The sequence below is a fragment of the Manacus vitellinus genome, unplaced genomic scaffold (assembly GCF_001715985.3).
Source record: "Manacus vitellinus isolate BGI_N305 unplaced genomic scaffold, ASM171598v3 scaffold_1_pilon, whole genome shotgun sequence".
NCBI lineage: Eukaryota > Metazoa > Chordata > Aves > Passeriformes > Pipridae > Manacus > Manacus vitellinus.
The window spans coordinates 56,033,993-56,058,155 of NW_021939396.1; the positions used below are offsets into that span (position 1 = coordinate 56,033,993).

Genomic DNA, 24,163 nt, shown 5'->3' on the forward strand with positions numbered 1-24,163 from the left:
ACTAAACTCATAATTATCATGCCATTGCAAATAAGAGGTAAATACCAGCTAAAACCTCAGGATATTGTAAAGCAAGGTGTCAAGCAATCTGTGGTTTGAGCGACTACATAGCATAATGAATGAGTTGAGAACAAGACTTGGCTTTATGGTACTACATAATGGCAGGTAGTTACTTGCAAGACACTGAACATTGCAGTATTAAAGTGTACTATTTTCTTGTTTGAAAGTACAATTGCAGACATCTGTGTCCTAGGGTATATTTTAATGGGAAAAAAAGGTTTTAAAAATAATGGGAAATTTTTTAATGGTAAACTTTTTATTTTTTTAGTGGCATATTTGAAAGGCATTTAAAAAGTTTATATATATATAATACTATATATATTTTTAAAATATATACATATGTAAAATTAAATATAGGGTGAAGGGCCTAGAGGGGAAGCCATATGAGGAGCGACTGAGGTCACTTGGCTTGTTCAGTCTGGAGAAGAGGAGACTGAGGGAAGACCTCACTGCCATATTCAAAATCCTCATGAAGGGAAGTGAAGGGACAGGCACTGATCTCTTCTGTCTGGCAACCAGTGACAGGACCTGAGGGAACAGCATGTGTCAGGGGAAGTTTACACTGGATATCAGGAAAAGGTTCTTCACCTAGAAGGTGGTTGGGCACTGGAACAGGCTCCCCAGGGAAGTGGTCACAGCACCAAGCTTGTCAGAGTTCAAGAAGAGTTTGGACAACCCTCTAAGGCAGATGATGTGACTCTAGGGCATGGTCCTGTGCAGGGCCAGGAGCTGGACTTCAATGGTTCTTGTGAGTCCCTTCCAACTCTGCATGTTCTATGATTCTATATTAATACTATCATATAAACATTGCATCATGTACAGTCTAAATAATAAATTAAAGTGAAACAAAGTTTGAGAAATGTAGAGGAAGTTAAAAGTGTGTAAGGTCATTAATTATGTGGATTTTGGATCAAATATTACGAATGTTGATATATATATCCCATCATGAAAGATGGATTGCAAAGGTGTGTTTTGAGTAGACAGAGGCTTGGGTAAAGTGGCAGACCACCAGCTTTTGGGCGGCAATCAAATTTCAGACCAAGACCAGTGATACAGTAGTAGGTGCCTGCTCTAGACCTTCTCATCAACAAGAGAAGACAGATGAAGCATTCTTAAGAGAGGTGGAAAAAGCCTCAGTCCCAGACATTGGTATTCTTCAGTGACTTTAACCACAACAGTAACTACTGGAAGGCCGATAAGGCTGAACACAAGCAATCCAGATTTCTGGAACAGATTGAAGACAATTTGTTGATACACATGGTCAATAATATGATGAGGGGAGATGTTTGTACACGGAGGTGCTTGTCAGGACCCTTTGTCCTTGAGGGACAAAGAAGCCCTTAGCCTCTTCCATAGCCCAAAAATTAGTAGAACACAGAATAGATAAAGGCATTTAAAGTAGACAGAAAATAGGTTGGTTTTAAAAAGCCAAACTTGTAGCCAGTAGATGGTGGATCCCTCAGGGATCAGTGCTGGGATCAATACTATTCCATGTCTTCATTGACAACCTGGATGATGAGATGGAGATTACTCTCAGCAAGTTTGCAAGTTACACCAGATTGAGGTGACCCAAATTGGGAAGGGAGGGCTGCTGTCAGAGGGACCTGGACAGGCTGGAGAAGTGGGCTGACAGAAACGTTATGAATTTCAGCAAGAACAAATGAAAGCTCTTGCCCTTGGGTTGTGGTAATTCCAACCATAAAGCACTTTTGGGGTCTACTGTCTGGAAAGCAGCTCTGCAGAAAAGCTCTGGGGTCCTGGTGGACAGCATAGCCTGAACAGCATTAGTGAAGGTGTTGACAGCAGGTACAGGGAAGTGATCTTTCCCTTCTGTTCAGTAGTTGTAAAACCACAACTGGACTACTATGTCCAAGTTTTGTGCCCTTAGCACAAGAATATTGACATACAGGAGTGAATCCAGTTAGGGCCACCAAGAGTCAGGGTCAGGAGTACCTGATGTATGAAAAGAGACTGAAAGCTGGGCCTGTTCATCCAGAGAAGAAACAACTTCAGAGGATCTTACTGCTCCCTACAGCTCCCTGATGTGACAATACAGAGAAGATGAAGCTATAAAAGTGTCAGATACTTTGCTGTTTCTGAAAGACTACAAATCTTAGCTGTGGGCATGGTGGAATTTCAATCAGTTTGCCTTTCTCCATGCCTTCAGTTTATCTAAACAGTATGAACCGCATCATAACTATCAGATGAGAGATACAGTGTTTTGTTTCATTAATGTATGACTCTCTTGAACTCCAAATCTTTTGTGTGTTCTGAACTAGGAGAATATGGTCTAAAACAAATTTCTTTGCCAAGTCACTTCCACAATGAATTCTGTCTTCTTAAAAGGAACTGTTACCATTTTCACTGATGCTGAAATGTGTCAAGTACTTCACTGTCTTTTATGAAACTTATCAAAGTTTAAGGAATATTTAGAGAACTGCTTATTATTTAAAACATTTTTTTTTTCTTCGCATGTTTAGTGGCAATGGTTCATATGGGAAAATGAGTAGACTATTAACAACCTCATGATTTATAGTGGTGTACAGACAATGGGGTTTGTTTTGGCAAATCAGGCCACTTCTTTGGTTAACACAATAATAGCTTCACTCTATTAATACCTCTTCTTTCACATGGCTTCAATGGGAAGGGAACATTCAAGTGGTTTTGACTCAAGTAAAAAATCTTCTAGAGTCATTTTAGGACCCTGAAGTTTCATAATGTGAACATTTTTCCCCCAAGAAGTCTTTGAATATACAGAAGCAGGTACCTTGTTTCCTATTATCTTGACTTCCAGAGACAGATGGAACGACAGTGACACTGAACCCTTGCAAAAAGTTTGCTGAGCATAGAGTCAATAATTCCTTGGAGATGAGGAGAAAGTATTACTCAAATCTGAGTTGATTTTATATGGGGACTGAACAACGTGACGTAGGACTTTTGTCAGCATTGTACCAGGAGATGATTTAAAATAACAGTATCATTTTGGTTTTGATAGTATGAACTGATATCTTTCTCTCTGTGCAGTCTTAAAATCTGAGAAGCAGCACATTTTTCTGGCACATAGCTTTCTTAATTGTGGAATTAAGCACAATAAAATGCTATTCTGTTTTAAAATAGGTCTCTAAAGTTGCAGAACACTTTGGTTCTCCCCAGAAAGCCTGAGAGCTGCGATACCAGCCCAGTGGGTGTGCTGGCTCGGAGCCTGTGTTTTTTTCCTGAGCTCCTGCAGCTTTTAGTCCCTCAGCTTGCTTATTGTCTTCAAGGCAGCTACTGGCAAGTCTGAACCTTGGGTGGGCTGTAGTCTCTATATTTCCATTAGGATTTCAGCAAATTAGTCATCTGAGGTGCATCTAATTGTTGGTAATCTTCATTTGCTAAAGAAAACATTCTACAGAAAAACAAATAAAAATCCTCCATATGCTTTTGTTATCATCTAGCTGTTCCCATCCCTACCACCAGTGCTTCTGACATCTACAACAGCTGTAAAAATCTGTTCAATTCTGAAGCCCTATTGAAATATTTTGAAGAACAAACAAGTCACCAATATTACAGTTCCCTGAATAAAAGCATGGGTCAACAAGTCTTTACAGAAGAATTATCCCCCTTCAGGAAGAATAGGAAGCTTTTTGCTGTCACTTAATCTATTTCTGGCATCTGCTCTAGCAGCAGAACCTTGTGACTTTGGTGATTAGCAAGCAACATTTTTAAATTCTCTGTTACCATGAGGATTGTTTCAGTGGAAATAAACTAATGAGAAGTCATGGCTGATTAACTAACATGAAAAATAGTCTATAACTCAGTGAACTTCAGACAGACTCTAAAGAGTGGGAATTCTTCTTTAGACCTTGAGAAACTACTGCTACCTTAACAAGGAACATGTTACAGGTCTCAATTTCAGCCTCCCTGAAAATCATATGAAAGTTATTGACATTAAGGGAATTTTTACAAATTTATTTTTAACAAGAATCATGAAATTATGAGTTGCTTCAAAAATAGGGAAGTGCAAAACTTTCAGGTTGCTAACACATTGAATCTTGAGACAGAATTAAATGTTGCCAAACATATAAGCAGATTAAGGGGAGGGGCAGAATACTGTGAAGAAAATTGAAATCGTTTTGGGGAATTTAGCATACTTACTCCAACATAATAACAGTTCAAAGATGTTACTGTTGTCTTTTAAATACATAAAGGAGATAAAAAGTGGAAAGTTTTTAAGATATAAAGTGACCCTATCACAAGAACAAATACAGAATATATGCCCAGTATCATTCTGTGTTGCTGTGGCCATTCCAATAGCAGAAATAACATAGACTGAAAATTTAGAGTAAAATTTCTAGGAGTTAAAAGAGTAGGGTTCCACACAGCCTCAAACAAATCCTTCTTCTTTCCCACATGGTTTATTTTCTGCACTCTGCAGTGTATTATCAAGCAAAAAGAGAAGTTCTTTTAGCTCTGGGTTCCAGTTACTGGGTTTGAGGTACTGTCTTTCCCTGATAACTTTGTTAAAAAAAATTGTTGGGATGGGTTTTGTTTGGTTGTTTGTTTTTGTTTTGGTTTTGGGGTTTTTTTGTTATTGTTGTTGGGGGCTTTATAAAGTAAGTGTACTGTCATATTTTGTATAATTTATAGCCATGCTCAGATGTATGTATCTGTTAAGAAGCAATTTTTCCTGCAAGCCTGATATCTGTAGTGTGACTGTAAGACAAGTGTCTAGACTGAGACAGGTGTTCTGAAATGACCTTTAAACTCTCACAAAACTTGTAGATATGATGCAGTGAGCAATAGTGGCTGTGCAGGACCAGCAGTAAAATTAAATTGGTGGACATGAGTACTGATTAAAGCTAGAAGTTTATGATGCTATTATGGAAGTCAGTAGCATGATGAGGATTGTGCCTGAATAATAGCTAGCTTTTAAGGAGTGATGCTTCTGGGTTGCACTAGTCAGTGGAGCTTGCTTTTCCCTTTACCAGCAAAATATTAAGTGATACAAATCCCCCATTATTTTACGCTTAGTGGACGCTGGTTTTTTCACAAACCAGCACAGGTTTGTGAAAAATCTATTTTGATTTCTAAATGACATAATGTGAGGAAAATTGATGAACTTGTAAACCTATTGATAAAAAAAAATAGGGAGGTTGAAAATAGTATGAAGACAGAGATAAGAGAGAAAACAGATTAGGACTGAAAGGTGATTTCAGTGATTTGAGTATAGAATGAGTTGTAACATGAGGGGAAAATCACAGAGGAATCTTAAAACTGCGACTGTTAAACAAATGCAGATATTCCCCAAGATACTGATATTTTTCTGTCTTCTCTTCAGTACGATGCCCCACTCTGTATTGAAGTAGATGAATTGAAGGACTTTCTTTCTTTCCAGGCATGCATGAACTACAGTTCTAGAGTCATTACAGCCAACAAACATCTTAATTATTCTTAAAAGGCTATACTTTGGCATTCCTTTAAAATTTTCCCTATTCAAGTCCTGGGGAAAATAAAATTGGGTTATTGCAAAGTTTTTATCAGCTACTCTATTTGAAAATTCTGGTTTAGGGATTTATCCATTCTTGTGGTTGTTTTGGCTCAATCCACCATTTTTATTTCTTGAATGTCTTTCTGCTGTGATGGTTACCTTGATAAAACTCTTTTATACATCAATAACGTAAACAGTCTTTTTCTTCTGTATTCTTATACTTTCAGCTTTTTCTGAGTGCAGTCAAACTGAGATAAGTAAGTCTTGTTATAACTGCAAAAAAGTTTTACTTCGTCGAAGTTGAAGGATTGTTCATGTTCAAGTGGCAATGTGTTCAGCAATATGGGGTGTATTTTTTAGTTTTGTATATATTTTTTTCTTTTTAGATCTCTTTTCACCATTTGTTGGTGTTGCTTTGTTTTCTTTAAAAAAGTAAAATTACATTGCTGCTATCATTTGAAAAGGCACAAATTCAGTTCATTTTTGTACTGAAAAAGCTTTTGGGCAAATTAGTACTGGTTATGGGCTGGGCTTTTTCTCCTTGATAGTTTTGACAAGCAAAAACATAATGTGCTGAAAGAATTTGACAGATGACAGTGGAATATTAGATGTAATTCATACTACTCTGTCCTTTGACAGTAAAGAAGCCTGGAGGTTTTGGATTAAGATTACTGTGAAGCATTAAGTCTTCGAGATGAAGCATCAATGACCATACTTACAGTTATTACTAATAATACAAATGGCTACATGAGCTTTAAAAAAAAATTAAAGTTCCCGTTTTTGCTGTTAGTTTTGTGAGTTTGAAGCTCAAGAATCATAGAGGTGGTGGAAGTGAAGAACAGCTTCCCAAAAAATGTTTGGGTACTGGAAAGAAGAATACAAAGTTCACCTTTTGGATGCAGCAAAATAAGCCCATATAGTTGAAACTATTCCAAAACATGGTATATTTCTTTGCTAAGGTGCCAGGGATTGTTCTAATAAAGTTTATGATCATGGTTTTTCTGCTTTCAGATTTTGCTTATATAAATATATATATATTTATAATATATATATATATATATATTTATATATATATAATGAAGGAACCTGCCCTCTCTGTAAAGCATATAGCTCACTGGAGATCAGATACATGTTCTCACTTCCACACATGCCACAATGTTTGAGATCCAAGAAAGAGTGAAAAGAAAGGCATTGAATGAAGTTAAATATGTTGCTCTGGATTCTTACATTCTCCCTTTTTTATCATAATATTTGAAACACTATCCACTTTCAGGGCAAAGTTCAGTCTGAGTCATGGTAATAAATGTTAAAGTCTAAGATTAATATTTAGAATGTATATTCTTTTGTTCTGGAGAAATAGTTCCCTTTTCATTAATAATGAGTTTTAGTTTCTAATTTTTTTTCATTTTGCCTATAAGTATGCGTCTCTGTTCTAACATTTATGAATTAGAAGTATTGGATTTTTCCTCTCATTTCTCATAATTGGTTGCCTGTTGATCCTCATTTTTCTTAGTTACCTGTTTGAAATACATTGTTAAAATTTTCTGACACACATTGGTAATAAGTATTACTAGCAAATGGAATGAATACAGAAAATTATACTCCATCTTCATACCCATTGATGTAACAGGTTCTGTGCTATTGCTTTCCATCCTTTCCAGCCACTTCTAGGTTATTAATTGACCACAGACTTAGTTCTAAAGTTAATTAGGATTTTAAAAAATATTTTTGGAAGACAAACTCTTTTTTTTTTTTTTTACTAGAATAGCCATATGCTAAATTTGAAAACAGTAGACACACAAGATGGTCACCGTCCTTTTAGCACTTCTTCCAGGCAACTTCCTGAGCTGGGAATGCTGCTGCATTCTCAATTTGTAGGGCAAATGTGGGACAACAAGGAAATAAAGTTAAATTCCAGACAAGCATGCACAGGTGTTGTGATAAAATAAGTAGGCAATCTGTAACATTTCTAAATGCAGAAACTGGGAAAGGTAAACTTACTCAGAGACTGCAATATGGGAAACTCTAAATTTAAGCCATGAAAAGTCAAAAAGTTGAAAGCTGATATTTTTTTCCTTCCCTAAATTTTCCTTATGTAGTTGTGTATATTGCAGGGGTTATAGGAATTCAGTTGCCTTTGCTGTTTACATGCTGTAAACTTGTCTGGGGACTCTAACAATGTCTAACATAATGGATCTAGATAGGTACTCTCCATGATATTTGAAAAGTCATGTCAGCCAGGTGAAGTCCCAGGTGACTGAAAAAAAGAAAAAAAAGGAAACATTGTACCCATCTTTAGAAAAGGTAGAAAGGAAGACCCTGGGAACTACTGATCTGTCAGCCTAGATGATCTTTAAGGTACCTTCCAACACAAGCTATGCTGTGATTCTAGGTAGAGAAGTTCAGTATTATTCTTTCTTTCTGGACAACTGTATTGAAGTGTAGACACTGTAGGTGCTTTCCTTAACACAGTTGTACTTGAAGAAATTGAAATTTGTACGAAATATAAACTGCTCCCATAGGAACAAAAGTCAAACAAGATAGCTAAGATAATAGTGAATCATCCATTTTAGAGTGTATGTAGAACTCCCCAAGAGTAAAGGAGTTGAAAAAAATCTTCCTGCCTGCATAAACTGAGCAACTTCAGAAGAAAAAGAGAAGAGAGCAAGGAGATTTCAGCTTCATCCGATAGATGGTGCAAGGTTAGCATCATCTTGAATATTGAATTTAGAGAGACTAGGAGAATATGAATCTCAAAGCCTCTGCCCTAGAAGTTCAGCATACAGTTACCTTTCCCAGTAAGCACAGAGTGGAGGTAGTTTAGTAATGGTGAAATCTGGGATTTCAGGCGTATGGAGTTATGGAATTGTTTGTTTGATTTCAACAGAAAGGTTCTTAATTGCTCATTTGTTTGTTTGGGTTTTGGTGTTGTGGGTGTTTTCTTTGTAAGCTGTTAAAAATCTGATGAACCTTGTAGTATCTGCAAGTTCTATGTTTTATACTAGAACAAAGTATGTATTAGTGTGATGGCACAAGCAGACTAACAACATGATCTAACGTTTGGCTACAAAAAATAAAAAAAAGTTTTTCTTATCCTCTGGCTGTTTACCTTATACTGAAATATGTAAAATAATACGTTGTGCATCTCTATACAACAAGATTTCTTTCTGATCTCATTTTGACATTCTTAGGGGTTGTGGTAAAAGTACTGTGCCATAAATATCTTCTGGTCCTGTGAAACAAAAATAGAGAGATACTGTGTTATCCTTTATGTAGCTCACGCCATAAATTGATTAAATTAAGTTAAAATAATATTTAATCATATTATAACTGTGAAAGTCCATATCTACTCCTTATTTTAATAAATAAATAAATAAATAAAAAGGAGTAAACACATTTTATTGGAATGCAAGGCAATAAGGCACTACCTATTTTATCTGCTTTCATGCTCTCTACACCTTCTTTTTAAAAATATTGACCTGCTCTACACTTCCAAAAGGCATTCACGTGCAATAATAAAAGTATTACTGGAAAACGTCAGAGAATCTTTATGAGTTTTATACATAAAATTTCCTCATATTTTTAGTTGTTATGAGCAGTTTGCTGAAGAGGGACAGGAAATGCAACTTCATTAACTGGATGAAAGATGAATGTGCCAAAGTCTGGAAAGAAATCTGAGACGGAGGACTTTTCTCCATATTAAATATTTACTATAGGTATATGTATGGATATAGAATCTACTTTCTCTAAAATATCCATGTGTGAGATTGTAATATAGATTTGCAATTGCTATTACTGGTAAGAAGCATGAAATATTTAAAAAAGTAAATGCAAAATAGAGAAATGTTTCTTTTGCTTCCTCTTCATCCACTTATTTCAGATCTTGCTAGATTCTTGTATTCCTTAGCCATACCTTGCTATTCATCACAGATATTGTACATAAGAAAGTTGTCTTTCCATAGTACTTGAGAATAGATGAACTATTTTCTGAAGCAGGAGTACATCCATGCCTTCTTCCTCTTGAAAAAAACCCTGCTGATTCAAATTGCTGCATATTTTGTATGATGCAGAAATCAAACCCTCTCCAGGTTTGTTTTTTAATGCATTCTTACATGCAGGAATCGTGGTACGAAACAACACATTGTGCCTGAAAAGGGTGACATTTACAAGCAAATTTAGTGTTTCCATTTTAAAATTACTTTTTAAACATCCATGTTACTAAACACTCTGGTGTTCGTAGAACAGATCAGGATAAGTATTTTTCATTGTATACTAAGCAAAGTAATTTCTTTTTTTCTCTCCACAGTGTAAGAGTTTGGGGATTTTCTAAAAGACTTTCTACCATTGTCATTGTACTTAAGGTTGATTTTTCCACATGCTGTTTAGGTTCTTTGGCATCTTACCTTGATTTTATGATGAAGATCATAGAAGTGAACCCTTAATAACCACCACATTTGAAATGATGTTCTGATTGGCATTTAGACCACTGTAACCAATCAAATTTAATTATCAAAAAGTACAGAACAATGTTTGGTACATCTTGGGAAACCTCTCTGTCCTAAGGAAGTATAAGCTATACCTATTTGTAGGTGTATATGTATATTATTGCATATATGTAAATCAGTCCTAGAATCATAGAATTATTAAGGCTGGGAAAGACCTCTAAGATCATCGAGTTCAGTGATTAACCCAGAACCAGTGTATTCACCACGAAACATATTCTTAAATGCCACATCCACATTTCTTTTGAACACTTCCAGGCAGGGTGATTCCAGCACTTTCTTGGGCAGCCTATTCCAGTGCCTGACCACCATTTCAGTGGTGAAAATTTCTTCACCAGTGAAGACATTTTTCATAATATCTATTCTAAACCTGGTGCAACCTGATGCCGTTTCCTGGTAGGTTGTGTCTATTCTGTTTAGGTTTTTTTGAACATAATTAAAAGAAACTAAAGTATATCAGAAGTACTAAGACTGAAAAGAAAATGGCATAGCAGTATGTTGTTGAAACTAGAACAAAAGCCTGTCTTTTCCTTCTTGGTCAGTCTGCCCCAAGCATTATGCATGTGGGAGTCTTTAACTGAGTATTTTCTTATAAGGACCTCTGCTGTGGTAGGTACTTTGGAAGAGAAGTGAATGAGACTTGGTGTTTTAAGTAGTTTTTTGTAAACCCAGGAGAAATGGATTCAATTTCTTTCCTAGGCTGATACTTTCTAGCACCCAGCACTACCAAAGGTAATAGTGGCTATTTGTATGGTTTCAAATCTGTTGCTTCCTGTGTTCTAAAGATCATAATTTAAAAATAGATTTTTAAAATGTTCTTGTAGGAAGGAAATTCAAACAAGATGTTTTCCTTCAAAATTCAGGCAAGACTCCAGAGACTGATTATTGTAGTGTAGTTATTCTTCCCATCTTTTGGCCTTCTGACCCCCATCAGCATGATACAACTGCACTTGATGCTGAAGTCATGGATTCTTCAGCAGCCTACCAGGAAGGCGGGCAGTGAGATGGGTTGATTTCTGACAGTGCATTTAGGTCTTGATACACCTACATTTAGTCAGAAAAATCCCAGTCAGCTCTAGGAATAGCAAATTTTGGAGCAAATCATCAGTGCCTTGAGATTTATCCCTTAAAACTGTGCAGAAAAGTTAGCACCATGTTAAGGTATGTCATCTGCAAAGAGTTTCAGTGTTTGATGGGCACAGTCAATAAAGAATTATTTTTTTGGTTATGTCTTCATGCCTAGATACAACCAGTCTTGACTGCAAGCCACTTCTAGTCTGCAAATAGTGCAGCTTTATGTTAGGAAAGCATCACACCTCTGCAAATTACCCATGCTTCTCATCTGGTTTGCCGTAGAGTTAATATAGAAAAATGGTCACCTGCTCTTACCAAGAAACATGATACATCTGCAAGGAGGCAAGGCATGTTCAATGACAATATTCAGACTTTATTGTTAGGTAAAAGAAATCTGCACTATCTCTGGTTCCAACATTCATATCTAGAACATGGAGAACATGTAGTTATGTTGTAGTGAGTTGACCTTGGCTGGCTGAGAAGTCTCCACTAAGCTTCTCTCTCACTTCTCCTCAGAAAGACAGGGACATACAATGAGAAGTTCATGAGTCAAGTTAAGGATGGGGACAATGTTCATGAAGTAACAAAACAAGCAAAACAGACTTGACTTGGGCTACCTAGTAACAGAGTAGGATAATGAGAAGCAAAAAACCCTGAAAACATTTTCTTTTTCTTTCTTTCTTTCTTTCTTTTTCTTTCTTTCTTTCTCTCTTTCTTTCTTTCTTTCTTTCTTTCTTTCTTTCTTTCTTTCTTTCTTTCTTTCTTTCTTTCTTTCTTCCTTTCTTCCTTCCTTCCTTCCTTCCTTCCTTCCTTCCTTCCTTTCTTTCTTTCTTTTTTTCTTTCCTTCCTTCCTTCCTTTCTTTCTTCCTTCCTTCCTTCCTTCCTTCCCTTCTTCCTTTGGAAGTAGTAATACTAGGTATTAGTATATATAGTATATATAGTAATACTAAGGCTCTTGGCTTTTTAGCATATCTGTTTACTTTGATTATCACTCACTGCAACTCCTAATCCTTTTCATCTGCTCTTCTGGAGAGTGCTGGTATGGTACGTTAATGACTCAGTACTAAAATGCCAACAGAGAAGTACATAGGTGGTGAAATTCTAGAGTGTTTCCTTTTTCTCATAATTTTTCCCCACTTAAAATTTCTATAAACATAACAGAAGATACAATTACTTAACTCATACCTATTGTGTTTGGGCAAGTTTCTACTTCCTTTCCCTTTGGTATTGGTGTAATACCCTATTCACTCTCCACAAGTTTGGTAACACTGGAATTGAATCCAGGTATCAGCTGAGATAAAAAGGCTTCTGATCATCTATATGGAATATAGATCAGATCCCCTGGGATTTGTGAATATGTATCATCCTGTAAAATTACATGACTTCTGCAGTTCCTGACCTCTCCTGAGAACAGCATACATTTAGTGACAGCACAAAAATCATGACATTAATTTATAGATTGAGTTTGGAGTATTGACAAATGATGTATGGCTGGCTGAGCCTAGGGATGGTTCAACAAATAACATGATAATTTACTGCTCCAAACCTGAAACATCCAATCTATTTTTCATTCTCTGTCACTGCTCAGCTTGCATTACATTTGGCTACTTATGGTGTGGACGGTACATGGGACTGCTGGCAGGTTAACTGTTTCAAGACTTTAAACACTTTAATTACTGAATGAAAACAAGCTGAGAAGAGTAGTGTGTGTAAAACAGCCAAGAATGCTCTGTGTGCTACTAATATATAATTGATCAGGTATTCAGCATGGGATATTCCACTTTATGTAGAGTATAGGCATGGAAATTTTGGGCAAATTTGTGCACGTTCAAGAAAAGCCAAAGAAAAACAAAGCAGTAAAGATAAGTATTTAATGTTCACTGTCCATCCATCTTCATAATGTTTTGAGAGGTTGCTACAAGTCCACTGCCAATATGAGTATTGCTATAAGCATTAACACAGCCCAGTGGGCTGTTGAACATTCAGAATGGTCCCTGCAATGAGGGTAATTGGTAAAGCTTATATATTTGCATTTCATTTGAGATTTTTTGTGTCTCTTGACTACATGTTCTTATGAGATCTTTCTTGAGTTGCCCTAGCTTTTATACCTGCAGAGCAAAGTTACTTCATGCATTGTCACGGCCCACTCAGATTTTTTAATCTCTCTTCCAATATTTCATGAGAAAATATTGAACTGTGATATATCTTTAAGAACAGAAGTAAATAAATTTTAGGTAATAATAATTCTATATTTCAATAATTGAAATTTTTCACTTTTCCTGTGTATTTGAAAAGACTACAACAGATATGGTAGGTATGTAAATGAATCACAAATACACCAATTAGCAGATATTTCAGTTACTAACTAGTGTACTCCCAGACAGCTGAGATTCCCCTGTTTACAGTAACTGATGATCCTGTGTCAAAGTTCCAAGCAAGTCAGCATTAAATTTCTCAAAGAGAGGACTTGGCCTTTTCCCTGGTAAATATATGAAAATGATTTCCTGAGTTAATTTTACTGTCTGAGTAGTTCTTCTGTCAATTTGGAATGTTCAGCTTTAAATTCACTGGAGATCTTATTTTAAATAAGGAAATTCAGTCTAACACCAAGAAGAAAATTGTGCTTCAGATGTCCAAAGAAGCTTAATTAAAAAAAAAAAAAAAACACAAAACTTTATCAGTCATAATCATTGCTCCTCTTTATGTAGTTTTAGAGTAACATGGTTTTAAACAGTGCCCTAAACTGCGCTGCTTTTCTTCAAATCACTATGACATTGATTGCAATACAGTCCTCTCTATGTGAAGATTGCAATGAAGGAGGAAAATATGAATGTATTCTCTGTAATTGCAGTTCAAGTACATTCATTCAATGTTTTCATAACCTATACAGATAAATTAACCTGTTTACTCTAAAAAAGCTTTGTTTTTTTTCCAATTTCTTTCCTAAAGCATGGCTGCTTTTAAAGTTTTGGTTTAAGCAATTTCAACTGCTTCCAATTGCTACTAAATCTGCTTTGCTAGTTAGTGTGAGGTTAAAACTGAAATTAATCAATGGAAAAAACAGTAGAGGGAAGCTGTGGACTGCAAGTTACCTTTTAGCTTTTAGTCATTTAGTTAACTCTGTTTCTCAATTTTTATTTGTTTTCAAACTTAGAAAATAATGTATTAATGTGAAATTAAGGTGTTAATGATGACAAATATATTAATTTTCTCCCTCCTGCTGAAACAGCTAGAATTGATATGAACAGCTTATATAAAAATAGAGAAAATTTATGTTCTTATTTGAGAACTTTTTTGCATTTTGCTTTAGATTCAGTTTTTAGCAATTTGTAAATGTTCCAGAAAGCAGAATAAACATCATATTAGGTTTGAATTTTACAGGTATTTGGTGGATCAAATTTGCAGTGCTGTTCAATAGGTTTTGATGATCACTGACTGTGACAGTTCACTACATTCTTTCAAGCAAGTTCAGGATTGCTTCGTCTTAGATGGAGTTTTTTTCTCAATTCAACTTGACCAATCACTCATTTCAGTTCTTATACATGTCATGGAGAAGTCAGAATCAACAATTCTGTTCACAAAAGTAATGCAAATACTTCCAAAGTATATTAATGCATTCATTTAGTGTTCTGGCATGTGTTAGAGGTTTAAGATTCGTATTCAGTAAAATCTATATGACATGTACTAGTCTTCTGATGTCTTATGAAGATTATAGCCTTACTTTGAACTGAAATCTCTACATTAATTAGAATTATGAGGAATCTTGGTCTGCTTCTAAATGATAGAATACTAGATCCATTTACTTTCTGTAAAACTGTAGATTTTGAAAATGTGGGGCATTTCTTATTTTTTCCATATTGTATCTGTATTGGGACTTAGTTTTGCAATGAACTTTTTGAAAGCTTGCAGCAACATAAAATTTCTAGTGACTCTCATGAGACTATCACTTTATTGGGTAGCATTAAAGAGTGATTAGCCTGCATTTTTAGGATCATGTAAGACAAAGTTGAAAAACTAATCTCAAGTTCCTTATTTGTTTTTAAAACTAAGCCTTTCCTTAAAAGTGTTTGTAGTTCTGAAGTTAAAATACATAGATAGTATTTTTATTTTTTATGGAATCATATTAACTGGTCTATTATGAAGAATCTTTTTTTTCCCCTAAACTAGACATATATAAAAATAATCCTGAATTTAGAAGAAAATTTGTAAGCCTTTTGGCTAACAAAAAAAATTAGTAGATTAGAATTAGTGAAGTGGAAAACAGAACCAAGTCCATCAGCAAGCTGACTATTTAACTTCCAAGTAAGAACAATGGCTCACTAATATAAATTTTCTCTGTTTCATAAATGGGATGTACTTTGTAAAGTGTCCCCCAAAGATAGTTCTTTGAACTGCTGTTGGAAAACAGTCAACTCCATTTCAGAATGGTACTTGCTCAGTGACAGTATGGATTTGTTTGTCTCATTAGAAAGTTATTCATTGGCCAAGCTTCTCAGTAGCTTAGCATTTGGTTTCAGTTTCAAGAGGAAAAAAATCCTGTATCTGAAGTTTATATTCCATTAATAAAACATTAAATCAATATTACATCTGTTACTGATAATTTTGACAGGACCTTGAAACTGAAATAATGAAATTATAGAACTTGCTGTGAGCATATAAAATGAATATAATAAATGTAAAATGAAAGAAGATTTGAATGTACTAATGGATAAGCAGCTAGATAATTAAGCTAACTGGTCTAGACAAGACAGATACATGTTAGGTATGTACCTATAAACATTATTCCAGTAAGAATGACAAAATGTCTTACTGTGTAGCTTCTGCTTTATATTCTAAACTTCAACAATATTACCATGGTAAGTTTGCTTGAATGCGTAAGGAGGTTAGCCTAAACCTTGCTGTAGCGTGCAATCACCTCACTGAAAAAATAAGAAGGGAATTAAATAGGAAGTCTGACATTTATCTCTGCTCTTCTCTCTAGTGATTGAAGTGAATTAATGCAGGAAACTCAAAAAACCAATGTAATTTCAAAATATTTCTACTCAGTGACAGTGCCAATCTTTTTTCAAGTGTAGTACAATGTCCACAACACCTATGTGATACAGGATGCAGTGCTCCCAGCATATGTCACTAGATATAGCAACACTTTCCTGTTAATAAATGTTGCCCTTGCTGTTAGTACTCATCAGCAGTAGAAATCAGCATTATTCAGATATGTATGTAACTTCTCTATTTTATGTTTATCTAACAATAGTTCCATGGTGTACTGAGTATAACTAGTTTTCTTCTCAGATGGCACTTCATACCGACAGTCATACCTTTTTTCTGGGAAATGTTTATTATTTGTCTATAGAAATATGATTTAGATGAAAATGTAGTTTACTGTGGTTAAGAACCAGCTTAGAAGAAACTCTAAGAATCCTCTCTCTCGTTAACTAGTCCTTCAAATGCAATGCCCCACTATGCATTTCTTGATATCTGGAGATATCCTTGGATTTATATACTATCAATAAGTGTCATTTTTGTTAAAATGTAGACATGAGTATAATAAAAATCAATAGTGTAAGACAACAATCTCAGTAAAAAGGCTTAATTTCTTAATATCTAAGGGTTTCTTTTTAAAACTTATGATCATAGTAGAGGAAAATGTGAATAGGAAGAAGTTGGAAGGAGAGTTGTATGTTCCTGCATGTGATTATGTTGAACTACTTAACAGGCAGTTTGTAACTGTGTGCATGCTAAATTAAGAAAATAGTGATAGCCCATGAATTATGAGGTTTTAAATAATTGTATTTTTTAAGGTTGTCACAGCTATAATTTTAACCTCCTTTGTGAATCAAATTGTTCACAGAATGTCAAAAAATTGTATGTATGCTGATGAAGATTATTATGAATTTTGAAGAAATAAATATTTTCTTTAATAGAGGTCTTGAAAAACTACAAATTTATAACTCTAATTAGTGGATATGTAAAAACCTTCATTGAGATTTGGGTCTTTGTACATATAAGCATTATACATGTATTTGTTGATATAAACTTTGGCCTTCATGAAGGATCAAATCAAGGCAGTAAATGAAGATGTCAATTTTTCTGGCATAAACAAAAAAGGTTTCTCTCTTTCTAGCTCAGTAAAGCACTACTTCTCCAAAATTTCACTGTCACTTGTATGACAAATTTTTTTTATTCATGCTTCAATCTACTATGTTGCACTACTAGTTTTGGACATGGAAACTGATTCATTAATTCTATAAGTTATCAAGATTCTCTGCAAAGGCGTATTTTAGGGATTATTGTGAAAATGTAAAGAATAATAATTGTTTGTCTGTCCTTACTCAATTCGGGAAGAAAAAAAAAAGAGAGAATTATAGATATAATTGCCTTTTATTATTTGGTTGCTATTATGATCTCATTGTAACACTGTGATCAAGAAAAAAACCCCTGATATTTTATTCATTTGTTTATGACTACCTAATAAACCCCTGGTGACCTTAACTTATCACAAAATCAAGAGAGGGTTTTTTTGCATTTTTTTAAGGCCATGGAACTTAGGAGTAGCCACTCAAAGCAGAAGGGAGAGCAATATCCAAGTCATCCATCTTCTCATTTAAAATCATTAATGCAGAAAATAGGAAAAGCATATACCAGCATATATATTGTACTTTTGTCCATTAGTTGAGTGTGCTGATGGTGCTAAATAACTCCTTTTTAAATGACAGTGATCAATTTTCTCATCCCTACTGTTAAAAACTCATTTTTCTGTAGAATTTGTTTTCTAGATTGGTCTCTCCATTATAAGATATAAGCCATGCATTTGAATTTAGCTTAAGTCATGAGAGATTGGGATCTTTTACCTGGAGTCTCAGTAAGGAACACAGAAGACCAGTCTTTACTAGTGTGTGACTCCAGCTCTTCCATAAAGGAAAGGACATCCATCCCCTGCCCTCTAGTTCTGTATGTGCTTATAAATCAATTCACAAGAAAGCTGTTAGTGGGCAACTGATCACCAGCTTCATCTTCAGATGCTGCTTCTCACAGTAATCAGCACCTCTGATTTACAAACTTAAATCCTAATCTTTTGCCACAGTTCTTGCTCTATATGGTTCAAATATTAAATTTAAACAACTCACGATGAGTTGTTTACCCCTAAATAAAGATGGAAGATTTGAAATAAAACAATCTTTCATCATTGAGTCTCCAGTTGACATGCCTTAAGCCATCATTCAGCAGAGTTCTTGAAGTTTCAAATGATTTAATCTTGGTATTTTCTGTAAGATTGCATTCATCGAAACTTATTTTCTTGGAGGAAAATGACACATAATTGAAGACGGATGTTTGCTGTTTTCCTGGTTCAACAAAGGACATGGTTTTACTGTTCCAAATCTTAGAAGTCTACTAAATTAAAAAAGAAAAAGAAAAAAATGTCCTATTAACTTAATGAAAGTATGGACTCTGAGTTTCAGCTTCAAACAGCTATCTCTTGTCAGGTGGTCATATGTGTCTCTTACGATCATGTTGTAGAGAAATCAGTGGTGTATATTAAAACCCAGGAATCTAAAATTGCACACTTTAGATACAATTTTATTTTAGGAAAGTTATTTACAGGAGGTTTTGCCTGATTGGAAAGCATCTATATTCATAGACATTCAAAGAATGTCTATTCTCATAAAACATTTCCTAATTTAAGTAATATTTACATGTATCAAGTGTAGGAATCCACTTTATACTGGGAATAAAATATAAAAGTGTAAAAGGAGAGGAAGAAATGGGAAGAATTGATAATGAAAAAATAATCCCCTTTGGGTTTAAATTCTGTAGATGTGAAATTTGAGAAAGATTTTTCTAATTATATGTTCTTAAATACTAACTCTAGACTATGAACTTTTAAGATCTTTTTTTTTTCAGTAGCTCCACATTAAATCCAGCAAGAATAAAGCAGAAGACACAGGGTAATTTCTAGCTAATACTTTGTTCTGCCTGAGAGTAAAGTTTTATGCAACTGAAAATCAAGTGGAATACATGCTGCATTATGATCTTACAGGTGATTTCAGTCAGAATGAGTTTCTTTAAACTTCCAATGCCACAAAATCTTTCTTTTTACCTCTTGTAGTATCAAGGAGTCCCATGGAAACACAGAAAGAAAAAAATTATTCTTTCAGGAGATTTTTTTATTTTGAAAAAGGTTTTTTTTTGAAAATAGTTTATAGAACCATGCATGAATAAATCTAAGTATTCACAGCTTGAAGTCTTGCTCTAATTAGGCATGTCTAGCTAAAGAAAGGAAGAAAGGGAGATTACAAAGACATCCTAGTCTGATAGTCATTGTCTACTCCTTATGATTTAATGCAGAAGATATTCAGATGGCTGGAGTGAAAGTCACGTGTTCAAAGGCATAAGAGCAATGAAGCATACAGTATGCATTTTTTCTTCCATGTATTAAAATTAGTCCTTTTCACCTTGATTTTCTATAGGAAAATAATGTTTTTAGAATTATTTATCTTATCTAACAATATTTCTGATCTTCGAGTGGCAAGATTTGTCAATAGTTCAAAGATAAGACCGAATATTTAACATATTATAAAAAAAAAAAAAAAAGGAAAAAGACAAATGAAATGAACCTTAGGATTTGTTCTATTTTTGGGGGGTATTAGATTCTCTTGCTAGTCTGTAACTTAAAAGCTTGACAACAGGAGAGAGCAATGCTTCAGATTTACACAGAAGGTATTAAATTTCCCATGCATTTAAGAAATAACCCTATAACTTTTCCAAGAGGAATAAAAATATTGTGGGAGTAGACTAAATCTGAAATACTGCCAATTTTTAAGACAGAAAAATGCTGACTGCCAATCATGAGGTAACTGCATAAGTTGATGTGATAGCATCCTCTGTGTGTTATGTTCCTGGTGACAGACCCATTTTGGACACTTGACTGATGGTGTTTATGTCATTCCCGCTACAGACAAGCTGCCTCAGGTTATTTTACTTTCATGCAATTGCAATTTAACATTAATAACTGTTGAAACAGGTATGGATTGATAATCCTAGGGAACCGTCTAATTCCCATGCCAGATTCTTTTAACTGGCCCATTAGTTTCAGACATAATGTAAATGCTTCTTCTGTGTTTAGGCAGGTTTTCATAATTCTTACTTTGCACTTTGAAGAAAGTTTGAACTGAGAGTGAAATTTTGCAAGGCATATTTTTGAGCAGTGATACTCTGTCAGCTCACTGTTAATCTGTTGGACGTACCAAGACTTGACAAACATTTGTGGTATAATGAGAGTCACTAGTCCTCAGTGTGAAGTAGAATATGTGATTTTTAAGAATACCTGTATATATATCCTCAAGGACTAATTTATTCACTAAATAGCATTTTCTTCCTGGAATGGCATCATTCATTTCTGTAGGACTAATCACTGACTAAAGTGATATTCACTTTTTTTTAATAGCAGAAATTGCCATTTACCTAAAGGAGAAAAAAAAAAAAAGAAAAGAAACGTCCTATAGTTTCATTAGTAGTAGTATTGAGCAAAGGAAAATGCTTTCTTGTTTTTGCTGCTTATTTTTCTTCATTTCCCCATACATTCTCTATTTTCAAAGAAGTCATCTAAGTTCTGTTTCTGTACAAAAACTGCATTCTAAAGCAACAGTTCATATCGGAAACTTCCCTTCTTGCTGGTTAAATTTTGGTTAGGGACTGCTAGTCAATGTTGTGGGGCATTTCTTTTAGGATTTGAATGGAGGGTGCTCTTTTGCTGCAATTTTACACTGGAAAGGAGGAGCAACGTGGATAAGAGTAGATATTGTATGCAAGTAAAGTCTATTTTAAGGAAATAGTTTAATGGACAGCAACATCTATATGATAAATCTTTTTGAATACTGTTATTGCCTTCAAAAGGATTCACTTAACATTGTATGTGCTTATATTATTGACAGGACAACAGACAGACTAGTAGCTGGGTGCTTGTTATTCAAGCTGAAACTTTTGATCAGACTTGCAGAAACAAACAGGATATTATCAGTATCTATCTCAGTAACTACAGGCATGTACAGCTGGCTATTTGCAAACACAGGTACATAGTCAAATTAAAATTATCAGAACCCTGTTCTTGATGTATCTTGAATCTCCAAATAAGTGTGGCAGAAGTATCAGTTTTAAAAGCTAATAAATTCCTTTTGATAATTTTTGTAATTGACTGTTCTGTCCTTATGCCAACTCAAGTTTAAAATAGCAAATGATGAAGAAATGAAAGTTTCTTTTTATATAATACTTAGATCATATCTTCCCTCAGTTAAAAAAGTGCATTAGCAAAGTATGCCAAGAGTTAAAGTTACAGAATATGTGTTCATATTCTGTAATTATTCATTCAGCTTGATTGCATCATTATTTAGTATTTCCTTAAGCAAAAAAATTATAATGCTCAAATTATACAGAAGAAAGATGAGTATGTCATTAAACTAATGGTATAGTCAAAAATATGCATAGATTTTAGTAGCTGGAAGTAGTTCAAAAGAAAGGGTCTTATAGTATTAAAAGAAAAAAGTGGCAATGACAAGAAATTTTGGGGGAACATGACTCACCAACTTCTTTTTCAAAGAATATGTTCAGGATTCCTTTAAAATATTTTGTCACTGCTTGAATATAAAGTATTTTCAGTAAATTAATATAATTTAACAGCATATGTCATTTTTTTCATGACTTTCCTTTGGCTTTTGGTTCAATGGTTTACACTTATATAATAACAGGACACTTTACTCTGGGTAAAATATTCAAAAATCACAGTTCAAGAAAAATACGAAAAAGTTTCCTTTGAGGTAGTATTATTTGAAACACAATCAAAAATTCTATATGAGTCCCATATGTCATATCTTCAAATATAAGTGGTCAATAAAAAACTAATTTTAATAAATCAGTTGCTCTATCCCTCTCTTCCTCTGAACAAAGATAAGAAATAGCCACATTGCTTTTGATTTGTATCTGTGTTTGACTGTGTGTGATGTGCTTTAGTAAAAGTGCCCAAAGCAAGAGAGACATGGCTAGAATAACAGATTTTAAATATTTATAAAATAAAATTATGTTTGAATCATCAAAGGATGATATACATCCTGATACAGGATAGATGTTTTATGGTATTATTGATTTTTATAAGAAATTACATGCCTGCAGGCAATAGTGTTATTTGTTAGTCAACCGAAAAAAAAAAAAAGTTGCTGCATATATTGTATGTGATGCAGTGTAACAGCACATCAGTCCTGTGGGGATTTTATAATATTTTTTTCTTATAAACTTCTAATTAAGCCTGAGTGATTTCTAGAAGAGATAAATTGGCCCATCTTTCATCATCATCTTTCTTTCTTGGTAGGAAATATCAGGTCTAAGTCCTACTAATCTGTACAGAAAAGATTCTCTGGTTTCTTCCAGAGTAAGAATATTTAGTTGGATTTGGATTTCTTATAAATGTAGTTTAGAGGGAAGAAGAGTCAAACCATTTGTGCAGCAAATACATAAAAATGTTTCAGAAGTGAAGAAATGTAACATTTTATAATTGTACAGTTTGACATCAGGCAAAACTGAAAGTGAGGTTTTTTGATTTGCACAAGGACAGTGTTTGTTGCCACCCTCTAATATTGTACACTCGCTATTTCCAACTTAAATTATTGATCACGTCACTTTACCTGGGCAGCATGAGAAGGAGAAGAGGTCTGTCTTTAAGGGATGCATATAAATTGAACCATTCTTTTTAAAAATACAATAAATTGCTGGTTATAATGATGAAAAAGATCTCCTGGAATGGAGATTCCTTGCAGAACAGGAAATGGCCTTACTCAAGGAGACAGAAGCTGAACTGAACAGGGGTTCAGTAGGGGTCAATTCTTTGGGGCTTTATCTCAACCTGGAGGCATTTGATTCTTCTGGCAACTTGTGGTGGGAGATGGAAGGCTCCTGTAGGATTGTGCCATGTGAACACAAGAGGTTAAATATGAAAGAACATGAAGCTATCGAGACTCAGAAGGTATTTGGTTAAGTCCGCACACAAAATGCTTCTTAAGTTAGGAGTCTGAAAAAACATCCCACCTCTAGCCTTGGAGATCTAGAGGCCAGATAGAAAGAGATCTAGAGCATTTCTAAGGACAGTAAATTTAAATGTGTTCATATATCTGTATCTCTGCTCCTCTCTGTAGAGTAAGTTGTGCATAATGAACTGTTTTAAACTGTAAGTAGAAGAAGAACACTTTCACTATGAAAATTTTATATTTCTATATTTCATTGGTCAATATTATTTCATCATTGCTATTGTATCAACAAGCCCACTTATCATCCTGTGGTATCACCTATTTGCAATATAGTGATCAGACTAGGTACAGCGCCAGTTTAATCACCTGAGAACTGAAGCAGAAATTACATATAACCTCAGGTGTGACCTAGAAGCTCAGTTTAACTGTGGGGAAAATATTGCCAACAAGATGAGTAAGAAGTTTACAGTTCTAAGTAATGTTTCTTATGCAATAGACAGTGCCTAATTAAGGTCTCCTATCTCTTTGCATTTTATCTCACCTCATGACATTTGTATAGCAGCATTTTATAATAGAATAACAGTAAAGATAAAAATTCGAGTATTTTGATTTTATTTATAGCTGTGAGAACTTACTTTACAATTTATCATTCGGCCCAGGAATTCAGTTATCTTAAAAGGAAACTAAATTTTTCAATGACAAGTACCAGTTATGACTAAAAACTCAGCATTACCACCAATAAATCTAATCTACATGCATTAAAGAGAAAAATTTTCCTGACAGTTTTTTATGACTTACTCCCACTGTAATATTTCATCGGTTTCAATATATGCATATAATCAAAATAAAGAAGTAACTGTGATATCTCTGTTTTGTGACATAGTACCTGTCATTCTTAAAGATTGCTGCCATGAACGATGCATTTATGTACCATATAATAAATATTTTTTTTAAATAATAGGTAATATTTAATTTGTTATCCAGAAACACAAAGCATTCTATAGATCTTTTACAAAAGAACAGTGAATTGCTTTAAAGATGGATAT

General features: G+C 34.4%; 1 protein-coding gene across 1 annotated transcript in view; it reads left to right on the forward strand.

Annotated features, from left to right (window-relative positions):
* Nucleotides 1-24,163, forward strand: part of DOK6 (docking protein 6) — a 268,016-nt gene that overhangs the window by 143,339 nt on the left and 100,514 nt on the right. The window lies entirely within an intron of this gene.